The sequence below is a fragment of the Podarcis raffonei genome, chromosome 2 (genome assembly GCF_027172205.1).
Source record: "Podarcis raffonei isolate rPodRaf1 chromosome 2, rPodRaf1.pri, whole genome shotgun sequence".
Taxonomy (NCBI): Eukaryota; Metazoa; Chordata; class Lepidosauria; order Squamata; family Lacertidae; genus Podarcis; species Podarcis raffonei.
Window position 1 is genome coordinate 73,687,768 of NC_070603.1, and position 25,874 is coordinate 73,713,641.

Below are 25,874 nucleotides of genomic sequence, written 5' to 3' on the forward strand. Positions count from 1 at the left end.
GCCTACAGGTGAATCCCAGAATTAGCCAATCACTTGGGATCCATTGTGTAAATAATGTACCGGTATATAAAGCAGACATTCTGGGGGAACTTCCATTCCTCCTCACCACTATGAGCTGAATAAAGAGCATGAAATCCACTCTCGACTCCGAGTATATTTCACCTTTAGACTTACGCTAAAGATCACTGCCTGTCTATCCTACCACCCCACCCCAATATTACACATTGCTGAAGGCCTCCAGCATAGAACTGTCCCCTGTTGCATTGCTGGTGGGGCCACACCAGAGGATAAAGACTGGTAAGTGTTAATACAAAATAAGATTTCCTCACAAATCAAGGGATCCCCTAAACTGAAATTTGATGATTCTTTTTTAAATTATGTGCGTTCTACCGAATTTCTGTTCTCATGTCCTGGGACACCTAAATCAATTGGGGCAAAGTGAAGAGGGAGAAAGAGTAGCCCTTACATGATAATTTATGGCAGCAGGTTTCCTTTCCTTTTTGTAGTTCCTTGTTTTTCATTATTCCTTTTTTATTTTGAGTTCCTAGTGTGTAAAAAAAAATCTCATTTGCTCATCTTTCTTGCTGGGTCATTGTTTGGCCCTTTTGAAATGCATGTAGGTTCAATATGTAACAAGAAGAATTCGTGAGCTTACTTGCTATTTTATTATTCCCTGTACTTCTCTGTAAATCTACAAGGACTTAAAACATTTTTTTTTCTTTTTAAAAAGGAAGGAAGGAAGAAAGAAAGAAATCTTCTCATGCAAGATCCCAGTCTCTGATCTGGCATTGCTTTCTGTGCTAGGCCCATTCACAGTAAATCAGATAGTGCACTCAGAAGAACACTGTGCTAGCAGTGCTAGATCAGTATGTACTTAATACTGGAACAATGGAAAATAGCTAGCATTGAAAGAATGACTCCAGTATTGCTTTGGGAATTCTAAGAAACAAATGAAAAAACAGTAAAGGTAAAGGTACCCCTGTACAGTACTGTACAGATTTAAAAGGTTTCGTCCGCCATCTTGATTCAAAATGCTACTGATTTGTATCCAAGCAAAGACAAAAACCTGCTGCTTGCTTTCAGGAACCATCATTTGGTTATGATAACTAAAGAGGTGCCCAGATGCATGGCAAGCAAACTACAATAGTACAAACTATTTTGTACTTTCCGAAATATATGTGGAAGGGGAGAAATTCAGTTCAGTTCACATTTCAAAATTTGCATTCCCTGGAATTTTGCAATACACTTCTCCAGCCAAGTAATCTGTACAAAATGCATATACTAAGTTAAAGTGTGCAAAAAAAAAAAAGAGTGTATATAATGTATTGGGGGCGGAACATAAAATGCATTATATTAGGTAAAATATGCTTAGGAAAAATGTTTATATTAGAAAAAAATGCATATAAAATGTGTGTATTGGGATAAATTTGCCTTAAAATACTGGCAGATTTTCAGGGGGGCCTTTTTAAAACCATACTGATGTGGAAATGTGCAGAACTGAATTTAAGACTGGAAAAGTGACCTATGATTATATATTTTTGTAGTTAAGTGTGTTAATAAACATCATGATCCATGGCTTCCTGACTTTTTGTTTCTGATTTAAAGGTAAAAAAAAAGACTTTTAAAAAATAATTTATATTTTTAATGACAAAAAGTTGCTGGACACCAAAAAAAATCATATATATATATATATATATATATATATATATATATATATATATACATACATATATATAAAAAATCAAGAGTTAATTACCAACAGTGCAATCCTAACCATGTCTACTCAGAAGTGGGGTTAGGATTGCAGCCTAAGTCATGGTTTACTTAACAGATGAGCCCAATAAAAAGCCACCACAAGCTGTTTCCTAAAAAATACATATATTTATATACATTTAATGTATTTCTCAATGGATCTGTAGGTCTGACATGGCTCTGGATAAAGCTTCCAGAGCATTGTTTATTTCATCGGCTTATCTCCACTATCCGCTCCAAAATGTGTGTGTGTTTATTTGGTCAAATTGAGCAGGCTTGATGTTTCAGTCCAGTTAGTTTAGGGAGGGGAAAGGGAATTTGTACAGCTCTGTGATAGGTTCCCCCCCCCCGGGGTTTCCAAGAACATAGTCATGTTCTATCCCTGCCACCCCCTCAGTTCTTCCTGGGAATAGCAGTTCAGCTTAGCTCACAACTCCTTCCTGGAAGTCCGTGGGACTTAAAGTGAGAAACAGGCATTCTCTGTAGCCAGGGGTTGTTGGGCAGGAAAAAATGAGTGGCTCTGACATCTCCCTTCCCACTGTCCTTTCCCCAGTTTTTCTGGGTTATGTCAGTCTGAACTGAGAAAGTTCGGGTGTTTTGGTTCGAAAGAAAGAAAGAAACCAAATAAGCCTATTTTTCCGCAGCCTATTTTCAGGCCTCTCAGAAACCTTATATCCTTTCTTTCTCTTTATGAGATGGTGTTTATTTTTCTCTATAATTAGTGTAAAGTGTACTAACGACTCCTTAAGCTTGAAAGCTTCATATGAATAACCCCTTCAGAACCTACCTGCAGTGTGCATGATTGGATAAAATACTTACTTTGTCTTTTTTTAAATGTAGGTTTATAACTAGAGGGAGGGTCAGAATCTCTTTACCCTAACGTATAACATGGTTCCTAATATTTTAATTAGGAGTGCCAGAATTGAGTTCCGGTGAGTTCTAGCTGAAAAAAAGCCCTGGGGATGGGGAAGCAATTTGATGTTAAGTTCACATTTAAAGGTGAACCTACCAAATCTGCACTTTCTGAAACAATGCGCCAACTGAAATGCAGCCATCCTTCGAAATTCACATGTCCCTGAATTTTGCAATGCAGTTCTCCAGCAAGCAATGTGTGCAAAAGGGCATATAATAAAGTGTACATTAAAAATGCATGAATTGCTTTGCAAAAATGTGTACATTAGAGAAAGCTGCATACAAAAATGTGCATTATTGGGGGAATTTTGCACCAAATTGCTGACAATTTTTCAGAAGGATTTTTTTTTAAAAAAAATTGCCGAAGAAATGTGGATAACTGAATTTAACATTGGGAAAATGAAAAATTGGGAGAACTGAAATGGACGCATCTATCCCTACCACACATTGGTCACTTGGTCCCAATAGGCTCCTCCCAATATAATGTGAGATGTCTTTATTTATTTATATTAAAGTAATGATTTCTAAATTTGCATCTATACATACAAAATAGCATGTGTGCAGTTTTGTGCAAACCTCTACTTTCCTTTTTGGTGATGCATTTTCTCTTTTTTGCCAGTGCAAACGTATCCACCCTAAGGAGAATTGTGTGAGGTAACCATGCCAGTCATGAAACGTCAAGGTACAATGTTTGTTAAAACCAGCAGGTCCAAGAGTAGGGTGGGCTAAAACTCTTTCCCTCTTCACATCTAGTTTTCTATGTGCAGGGAATTATTTTTGCACGGGAGAGCATTCAGTCAAACAAATCCTCGCCTGCAGTCTGATATGATACTGTCTGTGATGCTGATTCTGATGGCCTTGATCAACGGCTCTTCTTCTTTGGTGATCACTCGTAGCCGAGTAAGATTGTCTTCCATTAACACAGTTTTAACAAAGAGTCCTTAAGTGACTGTGGAGGCCAATTCTGGATCTACACATCCTTCCACAGTGGGGACATTCGTTTCCAGGCAGGAGTTGATCATGGTGTGGATTTGCCAAGCATGCCTTCCTCTTAGCATGTTTCTCCCTTGCGTCCCTTTGAGTGTCTTCAAAGCCCATGACACCTTTGGTAAAGGCTGCTCTCCAACTGGAGCGCTCGCAGGCCAGTGTTCCCCAGTTGTCAGTGTTCATACTACATTTTTTTAGATTTGCCTTCAGACAGGCTTTAAACCTCTTTTGTTGACCACCAGCATTACGCTTTCCATTTTTAAGTTTGGAATAGAGTAGTTGCTTTGGAAGACGATCATCAGGCATCCACACAACATGACCAGTCCAATAAAGTTGATGTTGAAGAATCATTGCTTCAACACTGGTGATCTTTGATCAACGGCTATGCTCAGTCTGTCCAATATCTCTGGTCAAAAGATATTTTCCTCTGAATCAAATTTAAGAATCTGCAAGGGGCATTGCTACCTTACTAGATGGATGGTGGCTTTCTGCTGCAACACATGACTTGCCTTTTTGTATTTGAGTCAACGACAAACTCTTTGTTCTTCAGTGATCTCATTTCCCTCCTCCTCCCCCGTAGTGTACTTTATTTCTGCTGATGATACTCTGTGGTCAGGATTGTGTTGGCGGTTCAGTGCAGGCCTGCTGCGTAGTGGGATTTCCTTTGGGCAGACAGTTTAACTAAGTCTTTCATGACCTCTTCTACCATTTCCTTCCTTAGCTTTCAGTGGGTCCCGACCCCAGGGTGGCGTGGGTTATCCACTCCTGCTACTGCAAAGTTTCCTTGGCAGGCCTCTTCTTTTTCTCCCTCTGCCATCAACCCTACTGCCACACATTGGGCAGAGCCCTCCTTCCTTCAGCAGCACAAACACACAAACCAGCAGCACTGCTGGGAAGGGAAAGTCCATTCTGTTTGCTTGTGTTACGTGGCAGTTACAGTGTGGCCTATACAAAGTATTACTTCCTAGGCAGACACTCAGAACCACTTTGGGTGATGCATAACTAAGGGTTTCCTTTTGTGTGGGAGGTGTGAAGAAGCAGCTGGAAAGTACCATATTAAAATACATTTGCATTCTTGACAGTTGAGTGATACTATTGTATTCAAAGTGAGTGATTAGTTCTTTCCACTGTGAGCCCACTCTTTACTCCTTAGGATGTTTGCGGGTGGCTATATTCCAAACTGGGGTTTGGCTTCAATCTGCTTTTTCTGTTCACCCACCCTTTATTTTTCGACATCGAGAGAAACACATGCAAATCTTGTGTTGGGTTGCAGCCGTGGCTCTTCAGAAAAATGGGCAGAGTGCAGGCCCTGCCTGCTCTTTGGGGATCTACCATGCAGGAGCAGCACTGTTCTGTACAAATTGTTTTAGTGTCGCTCGCCATAACAACAACACTGCAAAACAAGCCATTATGGCTTCACCCTGCTTCTCCAAAAGATGAGAAGTTCCAGGGGTGCAGCACTTCGTTTGGAAAGCCTGTGGAGTTTTATTGGAGTTTTGCAATGTTTGCATTTATTTAAAAATATAGAAGTTAAATATGGTGGAAAGACAGCTTAAGCACTCTACCAGACAGCCAGAGACGACTGCTTCCACATCAGATCTCCAGATACAGAAAGCCAGTACCTACAAATGCTTGGCTGTCTCTGGCTCTCTTCGGGAATTTCATTTGAACACATGAAGATGCAAGCCCTGCTCCCATAATGTTTCAAATGCCAGACCTGCTTCCCAGCTCATGCAGGATTGGTGTTAGGCTGAAGGGGGCTGCCTTACTCAAATACAGGGTTTCCAAAAAGGGGACAGGAACCCTAGCTGACCTGATGAAAACGGTTCCCTTCAGACCAACAATGATCACATGTGTCTGGCACGCATAGCATCATCAAGGTGGTGGGGCTCATCCTGCAGATTCCTCCTTGCCCCTTCATACATTCGCTTTGAACACCTGAAGATGGTTCTTGTGTCTCAGTCTATCCAAAACCTCAGTATTCTATTGTGTCTCTTCACACAGAGACACATAGATTGCATCATCCTTAGTTGAGGATGGAGGGAATCAGGTCAGGTGTGAAAGAGGGCACAGGACGAGCTTCAACTGATGAAATCCCACCCCCTTCTACACAACTACTAAAGGCACAGCAACCCTGTCTACCTTTACATCTAGATGGAGGTGGAGAAGCAAAGTTCTGCTTCTGCTCTTTTAGAAGACTTCAGGAAGGTTTTCTAACAACTAGTTTCTACAGAAACATATTACCTGTAGTCTCCCTAGCAAAAGAGGTACTTGGCAGCTTTGCCAAGACCATTAAGGGACTTCCCAGCATTCCTTACAGTCTCCACTCATCCTCTCCCGTCCAACCACCCAAACTTACCACATTATAATTCTTCACATGGTACCCTGAAGCTCAAAAGGTAGGAGAGTGATTAGCCCAAAGCAACTCAAAAATTCATGGCTGATCACAGGGGCCTGAATCCAAAGTTTGGCTGAAGGTGCTGCTGGTTCTCAGTAATTCTGTGCCCAAGACAATACTTTTCAATGATATTTGTACGCTTAGTAATAATGCTACCCTCTAAAGATCCCCAGTAGGGGTGGTGAGGAGAAGGAGAGCAGCTTTAAGGAAAAACCAAACTCCCCTACCTTTTGTACTGGGTGGGTCTACTTAGGAATAAGCATGCCATTGCAGTGCACCCTCATAAAGTCTTCTTGATCTGGTATTTGTCAAGGTGAATTATACATGCACACAAATATCAGGACAGAAAATGGCAATGGCTTGTTGTGGACAAGATGGACTGTTTCAAGAAGTGGCAGAAAGATATATCTAGATTTGTCTGGCAGGGCAAGAAGCCCAGAATAAAATTTAAGATATTAACTGATGCAAAGGAAAGGGGGGGATTTGCCCTGCCAGACCTCAAACTTTACTATGAATCAGCAGCATTCTGCTGGTTGAAGGACTGGCTGCTTCTTGAGAACACAGACATTTTGGATTTAGAAGGTTTTAACAATGTTTTTGGGTGGCACGCATATTTGTGGTACGACAAGGTTAAAGCACATAAAGCATTTAAAAACCATATTGTCAGGAAAGCTTTGTTTAATGTCTGGATAAGATACAGGGATCTATTGGAAAATAAAACTCCAAGGTGGTTGTCACCAATGGAAGTGAAGGCTCAGAAAAAGCTCAATATGGAGGCCAAATGGCCGAAATATTGGAAAATATTGGAACAAGAAGGAGATAAACTGAAATTGCAGAGTTTTGAGAAATTAAAAGATAAAGTGCAAGACTGGCTTCATTATTATCAAATAAGAGAGGCTTACAATTTGGACAAAAAAATTGGCTTCCAGGTGGAAAAATCAAAATTGGAAACAGAATTGCTAGAACCCAAAACTAAGATTTTGTCAAAGATGTATAACTTGCTGTTGAAATGGAATACGCAAGATGAAACGGTTAAATCAGTTATGATTAAGTGGGCACAAGATATTGGTCATAACATTATGTTTGCTGACTGGGAACAGTTGTGGACCACCGGTATGAAATTTACGGCATGTAATGCCCTGAGAGAGAATATTATGAAAATGATATACAGGTGGTACATGACCCCAGTCAAGCTTGCAAAAATTTATCATATGCCTGACAATAAATGTTGGAAATGTAAAGAAAATGAAGGTACATTCTTTCACCTTTGGTGGACGTGCCCAAGGATTAAGGCTTTCTGGGAAATGATCTATAATGAATTGAAAAAGGTATTTAAGTATACCTTTCTGAAGAAACCAGAGGCCTTTCTCCTGGGCATGGTCGGCCAATTGGTGCCAAAGAAGGATAGAACATTTTTTATATACGCAACAACAGCAGCAAGAATACTCATCGCAAAGTATTGGAAGACACAAGATCTACCCACTCTGGAAGAATGGCAGATGAAGGTGATAGACTACATGGGATTGGCAGAAATGACTGGCAGAATCTGAGACCAGGGAAGAGAGACGGCAGAAGAAGACTGGAAGAAATTTAAGGATTATCTTGGGAAATATTACAAAATTAGTGAATGCTAGAATGATGTTGGTCAGAAATTAAGTGGTTTTCAGCTGTAATGAATAAGATAAATAGGGGGGGGGAGAAAGAACGGTTGAAACTTAAGTGAAAACTAATGGTGAGGATTTGCTGAATTAATAATTTAAATTGGGATAAAAAAAGGGGAGGTATGAGGAGGTCTGGGAAGTAAGTTAAAAGAAAATAAGTGGATGGAATTTTATGTGTTTTTAAATTGTTTTAGTTTTGTATTTTTTGTATTTTTGTTATTTTTTACTTTTTCTTTTTGTACAATTTTTGAAAAGTCAATAAATATATTTTAAAAAAAGAAAAGAAAATGGCAATGGCTTGAAAGGGCAACCTCAAGATAGCGCTTGCCCCTCCTTTGCCTGCTAAAAGTCTGGTTGAAGCACCCACAGTGCCTCTGCTGCATTTACCCTTTGACCCTTTAATGCACTTTCACATCTCTATTTTCCTTCTTCTTTCAGGTCCCATGATTCTTCCTCTTGATCTTTCTTTCCTTCCCTACCCTTTCGGCAACATTCTCCATCTCAATTTCAAGAGGTGTGTCCATGTCTGTTTTTTCTCCCTGTTGCAGCAAAAGCTACAGCCTTGTGGAACCTTAAACAATAACCATTTTTAATGGCGTAAGCTTTTGTGGACTAGACTCTGCTTCCATCAGATGCAATCACAAATTCATTTTTTTCTTTAAGGTGCTACCTGACTCCTTGTTTTCCTTTTGCTCCATCTCAGTAATTCCAAAATGGTAGTTATTTTACTAAGTAGCTGGTATATATCAGAAACAATGCAGAGGAAGGCATTAAATAAACAACACTAAGAAAAGTGTTACACCCAGGTCAGATGATGGATTGACAAATTCCAATGAAATATAAGATTATAGAAAGCTGCTTTATACTGAATTAGACTGCTGGTCCATTTAGCTTAATATTGCATGCACTGACTGGTAGCAGCTCTCCAAGGTTTCAGACTGGGGTCTCTCCCAGCCCTACCTGAAGATGCCGGGGATTAAACCTGGGACCTTCTGCATGCAAAGCAGAAACTCGGCCGCTGAGATACTACCATTCCCCCTGCATTGTATTATAGAGCTGCCTTGCTTTCACTACATGTCTTCTGGAGCTGCCTTATCCACCTTTCAGCCTCACTTTCTCCTCCCCTGTCATCCTGCCAGCTGTATGTCTTCTACCCCTTGCCTCTCAGCAGCATTTAAGCCAGGCTCCTTGGAGTACAGAAAGAGCTGTACCAACTGTTTTGTTGCTTAACTTTTTTCTCTGTGTGTATTTATAATACCTAGATTGTTTTTTTCTTTGTCATATTGAATTTATTCTGTTCTTGCTAAATTGTTGGTTCCTGCTATTTTAAATTTACTATTATGTATTTTGTATACAGTGGTACCTCGGTTTTCTAATGTAATCTGTTCCAGAAGATGGTTCAAGCAATGAAACGTTCAAAAACTGAAAACTCAATAGCCAACAGCTAGGTCTCAGGATCTTGCGCTCAGCGGAAGTCATGTTTCATGTTCGATTTCCGAGGTGTGTTCGAAAACCGAAGCATTTCCTTCATGGTTTACAGCGTTTGAAAACCAAAACGTTCGTCAATGGAAATGTTCGAAAACCAAGATACCACTGTATTCTGTATTTCCAGTTTTCCCTATTTTGAAGGTTTTGTTTGTTTGCTGCAAGCCACACTGAGCCCAGCTTGTTGTGGAAAAGTGGCCTATAAGTACCACCAGTCAGTCCATCTCCTTTACTGATACCTTTAGCCCTGGCACATTGCAGAGGAGGAAAGCATAGACTAAACAGGACTCAGGAGTTCTCTGCCAAATCATTGCTGAGCTCTTCTTAAATTTGATACGCCTGTGGTTCCTAGCTCAGCTGTCAGTGTGGGCAGGCAGCCCAGCACCAGCGCCTTCGGCTCAGTTCGCTCACAGAGTTTTTTGGTGTTTTCATTCTAAGAAATCAGCTAACATACAGTACTCAGCAGAAGCACCCCTCCTATGGGAAGATCAGAAGATTTAGGGTGTACAGTGAGTTGTCTCTGTGGATTACACAATTTCATTTCATTTTGCAGCATCCTGTTGGGGAACAAGGCCGATGTCGCAAGCATTGAATCACACTTTCCCTTGAAGCAGACCGGGGTTCCTGACTCACTTCCTTCTTGCTATGCTTGTTTCATTATGGCTCAGCAGAATAAAAGGATATTGTCACAAAGCTCAGTACAGACCGGGGGGGTGGGGGGGGTAACAGGCAGCCTTGTCCTCTAAACCTGAAAGGAAAAGCTAATCACCTTCAAAACAATCCTTTTTGTGTCACCTCATTTGACTTATAATGAAAGAATCAGCCCACATCCGCCCACCCAGAAGTTTTGGGTCAACTATTGTTTTGAGAGATGACAGATAGCACATGGCCACTGAAAAGGATCTCATTAGCAGGCTGCTGACTGAATGTTTTATTTATTGGGTTTTTTCCTTTCTTTTACACTGGGTAACAAAGCATAATTAAAACAATATTATGAATTTCATTAAAGCAAATAAAAATGTACACTCACAAAAAGAAACTGTACAGTAAACACAATTAAACAGTAAATGATCCAGTGATCAGCAATTCACATATGCTGGGATAAACAGAAGTGTTTTTAATTGCTGGAAGAAGCACATTACTGAAGCTGCCTGCTGGGTCTGTTCCACAGTGCAGGCACCACTGTAGAGGGGAGGAAGCAACAAGGACCGCACTCTCATTTTGTGTTATGCCATGCCCCATGGTAGCCATTTTGTGTTACGCCATGCAGCCAAGGCAGCCATTTTGTGAGTGGTGCCCACAGCACTTTGTCAAAATTCAAGGCGTGCCTGCTGGTCTAAAAAAGTTGGTGACCCCTGGGATAATGTATTGAGTTAAAGGATTCAAGTTGCAATCCTGGACCTACTTACTTGGGTGTAAGACCCACTGAAGTCTGTGGAACTTACTTCTGCGTTGAATTATGCTGTCAGAACATTTTAATATCCTCCTGGGACAGGACAGAAAGTGTTGATGGGGATAGGGGGTTACATGTGTACATGCCCATGCTTTCTTGCAGTAAGTAGGGAAATGGCACAGAATTTCTGTGTAAGTAGGGAAATGTAAGAGAATTTATACGGCAACCGTAGGTTCATAAACAAGTGGCGTGTTCTGAGAGGGTTATTGAGACTTTGGGATCAGGATTTGAAACAAAAACAAAAGCTAAGTTTACGTTACAGTTACCTCCAAGCTTGTTAAGCACAGCTGCTGAAAAGCACAGTGTGGTATGTGTGCTGCTCTTAATGTGCTAAAATACTACCAGAGTAAAACAGTGTGGAAACCCATGGCAAGGCAAGTGACATGGCCTGATGATTTAGTAGGGTCAAATATTGTTTTATCCTTTTAAATAAGAAGATCAGCAGGCTTGTGTCCCAAACACTTGGCTCAGCAAAAGAGAGTGCCCTATGTGCAGATGTTTCTCTCACTTGACAAATCTGTAGAAAAGAAGTCTGAATAAAATGGCAGTTTTGTTGTCCAGGTCTGGGAACAGTGCCCTGACAATGAGAGGTGGAGCAGAGAAAGGAATCTGAGACTAATCTGATCTGGATGGCAGTGTGCTTTAGCAAGGGGGCAGGAGAGCTTCTTTCCAGGAATAATAGTGTTTATTTCTATTTTATTCTCTCTGGCTTGTGTTACCAAGGTCAGGTTTCAACTTGCCCGCCTCTCCCTCAGTCACTGGAACCTTGGCAAGATCTAAACCACAATTCTGAGCTGGTTTATTGAAGCATCTAAATAATGCTTTGCACATTTGTGCCACTTACAATCTTATAACAGTATGCAAAAGTAAGTAGCATTGAGTTCTTTGCTTATTTCCAGAATCTGTAGACACTTTTCACCACTGTGACAATGCAGTTTCCAACACAACCCGTAAAATAACACAGCATGTCACGCAGAGATCCCAGGTCATTCAAGGCTTTGTGTAATAACATCTACATCCTTGACAGATTGGAGAACTGGGCCAAAACAAACAAGATGAATTTTAACAGGGGAAAATGTAAAGTATTGCACTTGGGCAAAAAAAATGAGAGGCACAAATACAAGATGGGTGACACCTGGCTTGAGAGCAGTACATGTGAAAAGGATCTAGGAGTCTTGGTTGACCACAAACTTGACATGAGCCAACAGTGTGACACAGCAGCTAAAAAAGCCAATGCAATTCTGGGCTGCATCAATAGGAGTATAGCATCTAGATCAAGGGAAGTAATAGTGCCACTGTATTCTGCTCTGGTCAGACCTCACCTGAAGTACTGTGTCCAGTTCTGGGCGCCACAGTTCAAGAAGGACACTGACAAACTGGAACGTGTCCAGAGGAGGGCAACCAAAATGGTCAAAGGCCTGGAAACGATGCCTTATGAGGAACGGCTAAGGGAGCTGGGCATGTTTAGCCTGGAGAAAAGGAGGTTAAGGGGTGATATGATAGCCATGTTCAAATATATAAAAGGATGTCACATAGAGGAGGGAGAAAGGTTGTTTTCTGCTGCTCCAGAGAAGCGGACACGGAGCAATGGATCCAAACTACAAGAAAGAAGATTCCACCTAAACATTAGGAAGAACTTCCTGACAGTAAGAGCTGTTCGACAGTGGAATTTGCTGCCAAGGAGTGTGGTGGAGTCTCCTTCTTTGGAGGTCTTTAAGCAGAGGCTTGACAACCATATGTCAGGAGTGCTCTGATGGTGTTTCCTGCTTGGCAGGGGGTTGGACTCGATGGCCCTTGTGGTCTCTTCCAACTCTATGATTCTATGATTCTATGATCTTAAATTGAGCCTATAAGCAGCCTGTCCAGATCTCAGAAGACAGGTACTACATAGATGACCCTCGTGGTCCCTTCCAGTTTTACAATTCTATGATTCTGTGACCATATCTAGAGACACCCGTCCGTACTTTAGCAGTGGCATTCTTCATGAGTTGCAGTTTCTGCACTGTCTTCCAAGGTAAGCTCTACATAGAACACATTATAGTAATCAAGATGAGAGGTTACCAGAGTGAGCAATGCTGTTACCAGGCTGTTCCAGACCAGGAATGTCCATAGCTGGCAAACCAACCATACCTGGCAACAGGCACTCCCTGGGCCTCCAATGGCAGTTGTGGATCCCCCAGACGATGTATCTGCTCCCTCAGGGGAGCAAGGCTCCATCACTCACACTCCCAGAAACAGTCTGTTTTATTCTTTTTGTAAGCCACTTTGAGGTTTTATTGCAATCAAGAGGCATATTTTAAAAAATAAAATAAAATAAATTAAGAAATGGCCATCTTTACCAATCATTGCTATCCATTAAGCAATTGTTCCTTTTCCTGTGATTTAATTAATTCCTAGAGCTACAAAGACCACATTACCTGGGCCTAAAATAGCATGTGACACTAAGCCTGGCTTCCAATATTTCATTGGCTAACATTCCCAAATTAAAGTTCTACCTCACAAAGTATTCTTTGAGTTGGGCAAGCGAGAGGGTTCTCTTTGGGAGTGTATGGGGGGTGTAGAAAATCACTAGGGGCAGTGCTGATTATTATTTCCATTTATTCATGCATTCATTCCCCATTCATGTGGCTGGGTTGCCCCAACCTATAGCTCTAATCCCATAGAAAGTAATTTTCTGTGTCTTGAAGCTCAAGTACAGAATTTAGAACTGTGATGTACTTATTCGTGTCTTTTTCTCTGTATGTTTTGTCAAAAAGAATACTCTTTTTGACTTAAAGGTTCTAGACTGGTTTAAATCAAGTAACATGACTTGGCCTGCAGTTTGTCTTGAGTGAGACCACAAACACAGAGAGTAGTAGTAATAAAGTTTGTATTCAGCATATGCCCTTCTTAGCAATTTCTACTCCTACCTTGGAGTAGAAATAATAGCTCTTTGTGGGTTCTAACTATTTCTCTGATATAACCAAGAGGAGGACATTTTCGTCTGAATCCACAAGGAGCTGTGTAAAATGGTGTAGTCAAATTCCTTCACGACAGTGATCCCACACTTAGTTCTTATCATGGCTAAATGCTCCCTCTTCCCTACTATTTTGAATGAACCCTAACACACTCAGCTAAAGCTGTTGTTAGCACACTATACCAGCGTAAGAGTAACCCAACAGAATGAAGCAATTTTGCAAAATATTCTAGCCAAATACCTTTGTGGAACTTCACCATCCAGTCTAAGATGCATTGAAGCAGCTGGTTTTTGATAAAATGATTAACGGAGCGTTTATTCTCTTCTCCCTCATTCCACTCCCTGGGATTTCTACCGTTTTGAGCAATATCTGTCATAACAGCTATCTTGAGATGCAGGTGTTCTTCCCCAGCCTGGGAGCTCAGTTGAGCATTAGGGCCACTGGGGTGATAATCTGGATGCTCAGGACATTAGAAAGTCACTCAAAAACTTCTGTTTGGACTACCACCTAGATTTCCCACCGCCTCCCACACTTTACATAGTGTGGCGCAAGGTTCTCAAGAGATATGTTTAAATAACTTGCCAGGTTTCTCACATCCCCATCATAAGCATCCACTGATGTGTCTGCAGGCTTTGTGAATTTGCTTCACAAATTATCTGCCTCACGTCCCAAAATAGCATGGAGTTGATAATACATTCTACCCAAAACACTTGCAGCAATGCTTAGAGCATGTCTGCATCTTCTAGTGCTTCTGTTTTAATACATTACAGCAGGGAGGAGGAGGAAGGTTTACAATGCAGTGGTGGGGAAATTGTAGCCCTTCAACTCCCATTAACCCCAGTCAACATGGCCAATGGAGTTGTGGTCCAGCAACATCTAGAAGGTCATGAAGTCTGAACTGGAGGTGTCTGACCTTGGTCCCAGGAGACTGCCCAATGAAAATGTCACCCAGTTTGTGAATTCCATATTAGGGATCATTAGGAAATGGATTGGAAATAAAACTGTCCGTATCATTATTGTTTTACTTATTATTTTTTGAAAGTTTTCTGTTTTTACTGATCATTGCATCATTTTATCCTTTTTGTAACCTGCTTTGAGATACGTATTTTTTAACAATCAAACGGTATAAAAAATTTTGTGAAATAAATAAGTAATGCTGCTTAGAAAATCTATGGTGCAACTACACCTGGAATACTACGTATCATTCAGATCACCTCACCTCAAAAGAGATCTTATGGGGCTGGAAAAGTTTCAGAAAAAGGACAACCAAAATGATCAAGGGGCTGGAGCAATTGTTCTGTGAGGAAATGTTTACAGCAGAGACGTGGAACTCCCAGCCTTAGAGTCAAACTTCTCCTGTAAGAGGGTAGGAGAAACATGAGAGCTGCTTCAAACAGATCTTTTGTGAAGAAATTTAAGGCAGTTCCACACAGCCAAAATAGGGATGGCGAGGGCAGGAGCCACCTTAAAGCGCTTCTCAACAGCACTGTTTGAAACATTTCCTTCTCCCCCTGATTCACAGCCATCCTTTAAAATTCACACTTCTCTGACCTTTTCGGTGAAGTTCCCCAGCAAACTACTGTGTACAGAAATGTATATATTAAAGTGTGCATAAAAATGCATTTTGATGAAAATAGCATACACAAATGTATTTTATTAGGGAAAATTGCTTTGCAAAAGTGTCTATTAGGCAGAATTGCATACAAAAATGTAGTGCTTTTTAAAGAAAAAAATGTGCCGGTACTCACCATGAAGTTATTACAGTAAGTGTCACACTTTTAAAATGGGGGGGGGGCAGGTGCCAGTACTGCGTACCCTTGAGTACCCTCAGAAAAAAAGCACTTCAAAAATGTATATATTAGGAGAGATGCACACTAAAACGCTGAAGAATTTTATGAGGACTATTAAATAAAATAGTAGTAATAGTAGTAACAGTACAGTGGTACCTCAGGTTACATACTCCACTAACCCAGAAATAGTTCTTCAGGTTAAGAACTTTGCTTCAGGTTGAGAACAGAAATCGTGCTCTGGCGGCGCAGCAGCAGGAGGCCCCATTAGCTAAAGTGGTGCTTCAGGTTAAGAACAGTTTCAGGTTAAGTACAGACCTCCGGAATGAATTAAGTACTTAACCTGAGGTACCACTGTATTTAAAAAAACAACCTGATGTGGAAATGTACAGAACTGGACATAAGAGTGGAAAAATGAGAATCAGAGAAACCAAATTTGACAGGTGCCCCCCTCCTTATCTCAGGCCTTACTTTACTTGCAATCCTGCAGGTTAATGCTATCACTACACCGAAGCTGAATCCTGAGAAGCAGCAAGTGGCAATTTCTTTGCAGAGATTTAGGTTCCTCTTAGAATCTTGCTCCGTCCTGTCTGATTGGACAGCTGTCCAAGGAGTGGTTTGGCTCTTGCCTTGCCAGGTTTCCTGGAAGATTTGAGCCACAAGCGAAAAGGAGAAGGACGGACTGTTCTGAGGGAAGCTGATGGCAGAAGGGCTTTGGCTGAGAAACTTCTTGGAGCGCGGCATTCCTGTACAGCCTTTGCAAACAGCTGCTGTCAGGAGACTCATCCCTGCAATATAAAGGGTCTCCATAGGATTTCTAAATGGGCACCAGCTAAACAGTTCCAAGCTTTCTAGTATATATATATATATATATATATATATATATATATATATGCATGCTAATCTCAATATATATATATATGCATGCTAATCTCAATGCTAATCTCCTCAATATAGGAGAAATGCAAGCCCTAATAAATATTGCATGTCTCACATACAGAGCAATCCAGATCCATTAAAATAAAAAGTTATTCTGTTATGTCAGTGGCAACATGGCATAATGGCACTGCAGTTTATGCCATTTATAGCATGAGTTTTTCAACCTAAGCTGGGGCCTGCAATTGTGGTTTTATGCAGGCCTAACATAATGCTCTGTTATCATTTGTTGATGAACAGCAGTATAGAAGTACCCCAAAGAAATAAATATACAAATGAACCTCAGACATGTGGGATGTCTTTGTATGTACCTGGCAGTCAGCCTGGTGCATTTTTTCCAGAATCTTAAAAACAGATTTGGAAGGGATTTCATGGGTTGTTCAAGTGAAGGCTAACCTTCTTCCATAACCAGGAGCTTTTTGAACCTCATATCTAATGAATAACAGCCTTGAGCTTAACATGACGATGACCAGGAACTTTATAAGCCCACCTTGACAAATTCAACCAAATGCTGATCTAACCTGCTCATTAAGTGATGGATATTTCATGACTTCAATCTCAGAATAAGGAGCAGCAATGATCAGCATTATGGGAATGTGGTTGTTGGCAAAAGGTGATATTTGTTACTGTTGAGGAGTACATGCATGCTACGTCCCTGATCTCCTCTTGATGAAGCTTTTCATATCTGTTGGAACTCAAACACTGTCAAAAAATGTAAGTTCAACAAATTCCTAAATTCTGATCAGTGAAGTGGAAGTGCTGAGAACCTTGGGAGGAAGTGATTGAGTGCTCTTGGGTTTCATTATACAGAGGCAAGGGAAAGCTGAGTGTAGTCAAACATGCACTCTGGACTTTAAGAAGGCTAATTTCAAAAAGCTTAAGGAACTACTGGGTGAGATCCCTTGGCCAGAGAGAAGGGAGTCCAAGGTGGATGGGAGTTTCTTAAAGGTGAAATATTGAAGGCACAAATGCAAACAATTCTAACAAGAAAAGTGGAAGGCATCTAATGAAACCAGTGTGCCTGCATCCTTATGCTTAGCTTACAGATAAGCCGAGATTCACAAAGGGAATATATAAGACAGAGAAGAAAAGGAAAATCAAGAAAGAAGAGTATGCATGAGTAGCCAACAGTTGCAAGGAGAAAGTCAGGCAGCCTTGAACTCAGACTGCAAGAGAGGTTAAAAATAATAATACTAAAAGGTTTCTTCAGCTATGTTTGAAGCAAGAGGAAAAACAAGCAAGTAGTAGGTCCTTTGCATGGAGAAGAGGGAGAAATGCTATTGCGTGACAGACAGAAGGCAGAACTGCTCAACACCTACTTTGCCTCTGTTTTCACCCAAAAGGAAAGCAGTGCCCAACATAATAAATGATGCAAGGAGGGAGCTGCAGCCCAAAATAGGAAAACAGGTGGTAAAGGAACACCTATGTACTTTAAATGAATTCAAATCTCCAGGACCTGACGAGCAACCAAGGGTACTAAATAAAGATCATGCAGATGTAATCTCAGAGCCTCTGTCTATAATCTTTGAGAATTCTTGGCGAACAGGTGAGGTTCCTGCAGACTGGAGCCAGGCAAATATTGTCCCCAACTTCAAAAAGAGGGGAGAGAAGACCCAAGTAACTACCAACCTTGACATTGATACTAGGAACAATCCTAGAACAGATAATTAAACAGTTGATCTATGTACCCTTAGAAAAGGATGCTGTGATTACTAAGACCTGGTATGGGTTTCTGAAAAACAAGTCATGCAAGATGAAACACATTTCTTTCTTTCTTTTGATAGCTTTACAAGCTTGATGGATCAGGGGGATGCTGTGGACATAATGTATCTTGATTTCTAAAAGGCTTTGACAAAGTCCCCCATGATATTCTTGTGGAGAAGCTGGTAAAATGTGGGCTGGATGAGGAGCTATTATGTAGATTTGTCGCTGGTTGACTGATTGAACCCAAACAGTACTCATTAATGGTTCTTTGTCATCCTGGGAAAAAGTGACTAGTGGGATGTCCTGGGCCCTTTGTTGTTCAACTTGTTGTTGTTGACTTGGATGAAGGAATTGAGAGGATGCTCATCAAATTTGTAGATGACACCAAACTGGGAGGGATAACTAATGCTGCAGAAGACAGAATTAGGGTTCAAGATGACCTTCACAGATTGGAGAACTGGGTGCAAGCTAACAAGATGAATTTCACTAGGGACAAATGTAACGTTCTACACGTAGGCAGGAAGAACCAGTTGTACAAATATAATATGGGGGAGGACATCTGGCTTGCCAGCAGTACATGTGAAAAGGATCTAAGGGTCTTAGTAGACCATAGGCTTAACATGAGTTCATAGCATGATACAGTAGCAAAACAGCTAATGCTATTCTAGGCTGCATCAACAGAAGTATAGTACCCCAGTCAAGAGAAGTAATAGTACCACTCTATTCTGCCTTGCTCAGAACACACTTGGAGTACTGTGTCCAGTTCTGGGCGCCACAATTTAAGAAGGATATTGACATGACAAAACATGCACAGAAAAAGGCAACCAAGATGATCAAAGGTCTGGAAACCAAGCCTTCTAAGGAATGATTGAGGGAGTTGGGTATATTTAGCCTGGAAAAGAGGCGAAGACTGGGAGGAGATAAGATAGCTATCTTTAAATATCTAAAGGCCCCTCATTATGGAAGATGGAGCAAGCTATTCTGGAGGGTAGGGCCCGAACCAATGGATTCGAATTACAAGAAAGAAAATTCTGACTAAACAGAGCTATTTGACGGTGGAACAGACTCCCTCGGAAGGTGGTGGACTCACCTTCAATGGGTGGGGCTTTTTTTAGGAGAGCTTGTATGGCCATCTGTCATGGATGCTTTAGTGGAGATTCCTACATTGCAGGAGCTGGACTAGAGGACCCCTGGGGTCCCTTCCAACTCTACAATTCTATGATACTAACAGGATTCTGTCACATGAGGAGGGGAGCTAAATAGGAGTATAAAATAGAAGAGCCAATACATTTTAAGCAAAAATTGACGACCCATGGGAGAGTAAAATGAAAGCAAGAGAAAACACCTGACGCCTGTTGGAGGTAATGACCGGTTTCAGCTGAGGATTGGCATATTGCAGCAGTTCCCCAGGGCCTACTTAAGCTAGTGCGTAATGCCATGGTTTTGATTTTCTGTGTCTTACATGCTTTGGAAGTGTCTAGAAATTTTCTTGAAAGATGCCAGTTGTGTAATGTGTGCTGGGTCACTTTGACCTTAAAATAGGTCCAAAAGTTCCTACCAGCATTCAAGCTGAATTTGGCAGGCTTGTGGAATGTTGCTCCAAGACTTAGCTCTCCTAAATGGAACTTTTTGCTAATAGCATTACAGGATTTTCTAAAAACCTGTTATGGCCAGCTCTTTCTATCTCAGGCTATTTATTTCTGCCTATCCCAATAATGCTAAGAGTGGGCTCTTTGGCAGTACACAAATGGCAAAAAGGGTAAGTAATCATAATCAGGCAAACTTTGCTCCTTGGCCAAGTTCAGCAGTTAGAATAGAGCAGAATTTGCTCCCCAGCTGTTTTTTGACACAGTAAGTGCTGTTTTCCTTTTCAGCCTCTGGATAAGCAAATACCCATAATCAAGTGTGTAAAAAGAATACTGACAGAGTTTTTAAAAATGATTCTAGAGAGTTGCCATTTAAAAAAAAACAACCTGTACTTACAGGGCAAACATGAGCAATAGTACCAGGCCACGTGTTCCATTTCCATACATGCCTTATAGCATGTATGATTGGAATTTGATTTTCCTCCTGTGGCCTGAATCGTATGAAAAAGAAATTGTTCTGCATTTTTGAGCTTCTTACTGCTGGCCTCGAAATGCCAACACTTGTGCCAAAGGAAATATGTTTTTAAAATTATTATTCTTACTCAAACATTCATTATTGCTTTAAATTGTCTTCATCCGGTATGTTTGGTGGCCAGAATATGGTTTGCTTTACTGGAACTTCCTTAAGTTGTAAACGAGTGTTTTTCTCAGAAGGTAATAGGGCAGCAAAACCACAACATGAAACAGGCCTATGACATATTCTTTAGACAGACAGAGAGGGAGCCAGTCAATGAGACCTGGAGTTTGTTTGTGCCTACTGCTTTTCCCACCATGCCACTTCCAAACACCTGCCTCAATATTGCCACGTTCTATTGCTTTCCGTCCTGCTCCTGATAATTTATCTGAGTGCTCCCACACATCCATCTCCTTTCTCTTTCACCTCCCCTCCTCCTGTGCGATGCCCAATAAATAAAGTGATAATTGCAATTTTTAGCAGGCTAATAATAATAGTAATAATAATATATTTATACCCCAGTGGTTTTCCCAGCCACTCTGGGCAGCTCCCAACAGAATATTAAAAACATCAAACATTAAAACTTCCCTAAACAGGGCTGTCTTCTAAAAGTTAGATAGTTGTTTATTTCCTTGACATCTGATGGGAGGGCATTCCACAGGGAGGCTCCCTGTAACCTCACTTCTTGCAGGGAGGGAACCACCAGAAGGCCCTTGGCACTGGACCTCAGTGTCCGGGCTGAACGATGGGGGTGGAGACACTCCTTCAGGCATACTGGGCCAAGGCCGTTTGAGGCTTTAAAGGTCAGCACTAACACTTTGAATTGTGCTTGGAAATGTACCGGGAGCCAATGTACGGTAGGTCTTTCAGGACCGGTGTTATATAGTCTCAGCAGCCACTCCCAGTCACCAGTCTAGCTGCCGCATTCTGGATTAATTGTAGTTTCCAGGTCACCTTCAAAGGTAGCCCCACGTAAAGCACATTGCAGTAATTTTGCTGTGCCCCCCCCAACCTACAGCCCAGTGCTTATGCCCCCTTTTGCCTCCCACTTATATCCAGCACTGACTCACACTAGGAGATATCCAGATCTCCTTTAATAAAAGCTCCGCCTTCTGATGAAACGGAATGTCAGCCACAGAAGATCTCGTAAATACTGAGGTAATCTGGATAATGAAATGTACACCACAATGGGTGTTTGTTTTGTGAGAGCATTTGTTAGTGGGGGACTTTTTTTCTTTTGCAAAACAGGCCCAGTCATGGGACCCATCCCTTTTTCTGGTTTTCTGAAGTAGTGGGACATCCCTTTCCCTTGCCTGCCATGGATGAGATCCCTCGCTTTCTCCTCTTCTGGCAGCCAGCAGCATTTTTTCCAAGTTGATTCACTGAGTTTCTAGTGATTATAGCTTCCCAAAATGACTGGTGTGGTGGTAGGATGAGGCAACCTTAACTCCTAGATCTAAAGTTAGGAATTTCATCAACCTGCCCCTCTGTGTTTATGGCCATGGGAGGTAACTGTTGTTAAGACAACTCTTCTTGATACTTGTACTTTGTACTGCGAACTTGACCGGGGGAAATGGGGTAGCGCTTTATGCATCCTTTACTGCCTACAGACTCTGGCATCTGTGTAAAATGAGGCTGCAGAGCGAAACCTAACCAGAGATGAGAGATCAAATTCTGGTGCCTGCTCATAAATCATATTGTGTGAAAGGAGCAAAAAAAAGTATTGAGTCCAACCCCTCGCCAGAAGGAAGGAACACTCCCAATAATTGCCACAAATGATTCATTCCAGATCACATAGTGCTACAGACATGTGCATGGCATGTGTGCATGGTTATCTCAGGGCTGCCATATTTCAAAAAGTAAAGTTCCTGACACCCGCAAAGCCTTTTTTTAGGAAGACCCCAAAATTGTTGAGCTTTTCTAAGGAAACCACCAAGATTCTTGACCTTTTTAAGGGAACGAACCCAAATTGTTGAGCTCCCCCCCACACACCATTTTTACACCCGAAAACCAGGACATGGCAGGAATTTTCCTGACATATGGCAAGCCTATAGTAGTTTCATCTATTTCATATTCTCAGTAATTGAGTGCTGATACCTATAAATCCAAACTGGCACTACCCTCACACAAGAGGGATGTTTCAGCAGCCTTGGGGGAATCTTGAGTTTGCAGAAGTATGCAAAAAGGAGGGACAACCCCCTCCCCAAGGAATGCCTGTAATCCTCTACACTGCGACATTTTGTAGCAGGTCTGACTTGTCACATCAGTAGCATCAGTTTGGCAAAAGGCCCTTATGCATGAGCAAAACCAGAGGTCAAGTACCGTATTTTTTGCTCTATAAGACTCACTTTTTCCCTCCTAAAAAGTAAGGGGAAATGTGTGTGCGTCTTATGGAGCGAATGCAGGCTGCACAGCTATCCCAGAAGCCAGAACAGCAAGAGGGATTGCTGCTTTCACTGCACAGCGATCCCTCTTGCTATTCTGGCTTTTGAGATTCAGAATATTTTTTTTCTTGTTTTCCTCCTCCAAAACTAGGTGCGTCTGGTGGTCTGGTGCGTCTTATAGAGCGAAAAATGCGGTATATTTGCTCCCTGACAGTCTCCTCAGTAATTGTTTATGTTGAATGTTCACCAAGTGTTTGATATCGTTTACAATCCAATCCAAGAGATTCCACATGATTTAAAATACTATAAATTCTGCTGTGGAAGCAAATGTTTATATTATGGCTAAAAAAATCCTAAGAAAACCCACTTGGAGGAGTAATCCCTACTGAACCCAGTGAGACTCACTTCTGAGTAAAAATAGATAGGACTGCACTGTAAAAAGTCCAGGTCCCAAAATTGCATACAGTATTTAACTTTTAATTTTTAAAAAAAAAATGACAAATTTTGAAAATCTGTAAATGTTAGCTTCAGCTCTGAATAAAACCCATGCACCAATTTTTCAAAAAACAGAATGTCGCTATGGCTCATCAGTGATGCCCTCCCTTTCTCCACTCTTGTTTCAGCTGCCCCTGATACCCTTCTCTTTACTCACTGTAAAGAACAAAGATTTCACTCATTGGAGATTGGAATGGTGTCGTTTTTTCATCTAGATTCCATTTGTGGGTGGGAGGGGTTGGGGTGGAAGACTTGCTCCATGTGCATAGTTTAAGACACAGTACCTCCCAGGACGGTTTGTAATCCCTCCTCCCCTAAAGTGATTGAGGACAGAACACTCTCAGGTTGCTAATCCTCGCAGCTGCTCCAAGTGTGCAAGCAAAAGAATGTGTGTAAACTGGCATGGGTAGATGAAAGGGTTAGACAAGGCCTGCTATCTGAGTTTACTGTCCGCTGATCAAGGCACTTCCTCTCAGTGAATACTAGTTTTTACAAGGCACTATATCACAGGCAACTGATGAAATTCCAACCTCTGTATAAAGAGAGCTGAAGAGTTTTATCATCATTATTTGTTTTCCCCTCTTCTGTTAAATGATTCCCAGACCTTTTGCTACTGCCTCACCTTGGGAGCTTCCAGATTAATCTCTAGGATTCTGTGGCATATCGGTGAATTCAGGCTGCGCAATTAAAGTGGATTTGGAGCTCTTGTGCAACAAACACACTTCCCTGCAAAAATCCCCAGATTTTTTTGCAGTAAGGAAAGTGGCAGGAATATGCACTCTCTGCAAAAAAAGGGGGGTGCTCAATGAGCAGCCAAGGTTGCATGATTTTGTGCTAAAAAATCGGAAGTTCTCAATAAACAGGTTGCTTGGGGGTGGCTTAAAGATTACTTACAGAAAGCTCCCTGGATTCACCTGCATGAAATTTGTCAGGATTAATCCCCTCTTAAGGGGGCTGCCACATCTCTGAATCCCATGCACCTCTGTTAAAATCCAAAAAAAAATGTGGCTGTTTTGGGTTCCAAAATTGATTCAGATTTGGGGTCTGAATTGAGATAGTCAGGTTCCAATCCAAATCTCCAAATGTTGGGTGGAGCTTCCACAGCCCTGATTTTCACACACAATGCTAAATATGCCTTTCAGACTTCATTATATTATTTGTACATGTACATGACAGTGAATAAGACTGAAGAGAAATTTTTAAAAAATAAAATCTACATTCTAGTCTGTGTGAAATTTACATGCAAACTGCAGGTGCAAGGTTTTGTTGTTGTTTAGTCGTTTAGTCGTGTCCGACTCTTCGTGACCCCATGGACCAGAGAACGCCAGGCACCTCTGTCCTCCACTGCCTCCCGCAAGGTAAGCAAGCATAATTTCAGACCCTACAAGTGTCCCTATTTTCCAGGGACATCCTGATTTAGAGAAACTGTCCCGGTTTCTGATTTGATCCTGGAATGTCCCACTTTTCCTTAGGATGTCCCTATTTTCATTGGAGAAATGTTGGAGGGTATGGAGTTATGCGACCCTGAGCTGTCTGAAGGCAATCCTGTACAGTGGTACCTCAGTTTAAGAACAGCCCTGTTTAAGAACTATTCAGTTTATGAACTCCGCAAAACCAGAAGTAGTGTCCCGGTTTGCAAACTTTACCTCGATCTAAGAACAGAATCCAAATATTGGAAGGGCACTGGCAGCGTGAGGCCTCATTAGGGAAAGCGTACCTCAGTTTAAGAACGGTTTTGGTTTAAGAACGGACTTCTGGAACGGATTAAGTTTGTAAACCAAGGTGCCACTGTACAGGAAAGTTTTTTTAAAATGTTTAATGCTTCATAATGTTTTTATATATGTTGGAAGTGGCCCAGAGTGGCTGGGGCAACACAGTAAGATGTGTGACGTATGAAGGGTTAAATTATCATTATGGAATGGGACGTCCCTATTTCCATCAGAAATATTGGAGGGTATGTCATTTCGGTGCCATATGTGAAAGCAGTTTCAGACCATGATCCTGAAGTCAGTTGCGTGGAAGTAAATTCCACTAAAATCCACTGCACATATCAATGAAAATATGTTTAGAATTGGAGTATTAGCTTTTTGCAACCTTTATATTTGAGGCCAAACTTATGATTATGCCGCACAGAATCAGCCATTTGTTGTCCTCCACAGGAAACATTTAAGCAGAGCATTAAACACAGCACTTGTGGCGCTGCGTGACTGATAAGTGAACGATTTATATCAGACCATTCTGGGCCTCATAATTCAAAAACAGGCTTAGAAACCACACACTGTCACTACTGTTTCATTTTCTGTTTCAGAAAATTCAAGGGCCCAGAACATTTGGAAGTCTCAAGTCCAATCAATGTAATTCAGGGGGAAAAGCTTCACCTCCTGAATGTCTGCCTGTTTTGCAGCTATTGAAGACACAGGAACCCTGTCGAAAAGCATGCCATAATGCTGTGTTAAAGTTCCAGTGGAGAGTTGAGGGCCAAGACATGCCTTGAGAGACTTCAGGCTTTAGGGAATACAATGAAAAACATTTCTACTGAGACTGGAGTAAACACAGAAGGAAATAATATAGGAATGTCCACTGTGTTTTGATGGAAAAGGAGGGGGCCCCTCCAATTTGGGAGCCAATGACCTCCCATTCCCTCATGACGTGTCTATTTTCTCCTCCGCTCCCCCACCCCACCCTCCGCCTCCTCCCTAAGGCAATTAAAAGGCCAGTTTTTCTAGGAAGAGCTTTGTGGAGTCAGCAGCTGTGAATTCCAGTTCTAGGAATCGTGGCTGCTGGTCTTGAAGAGAAACTTCCTGGAATCCTCTCTGCCATTCCATGGAACGCAGATGCAAAAGAGCTGTCACAGTGACCTTAA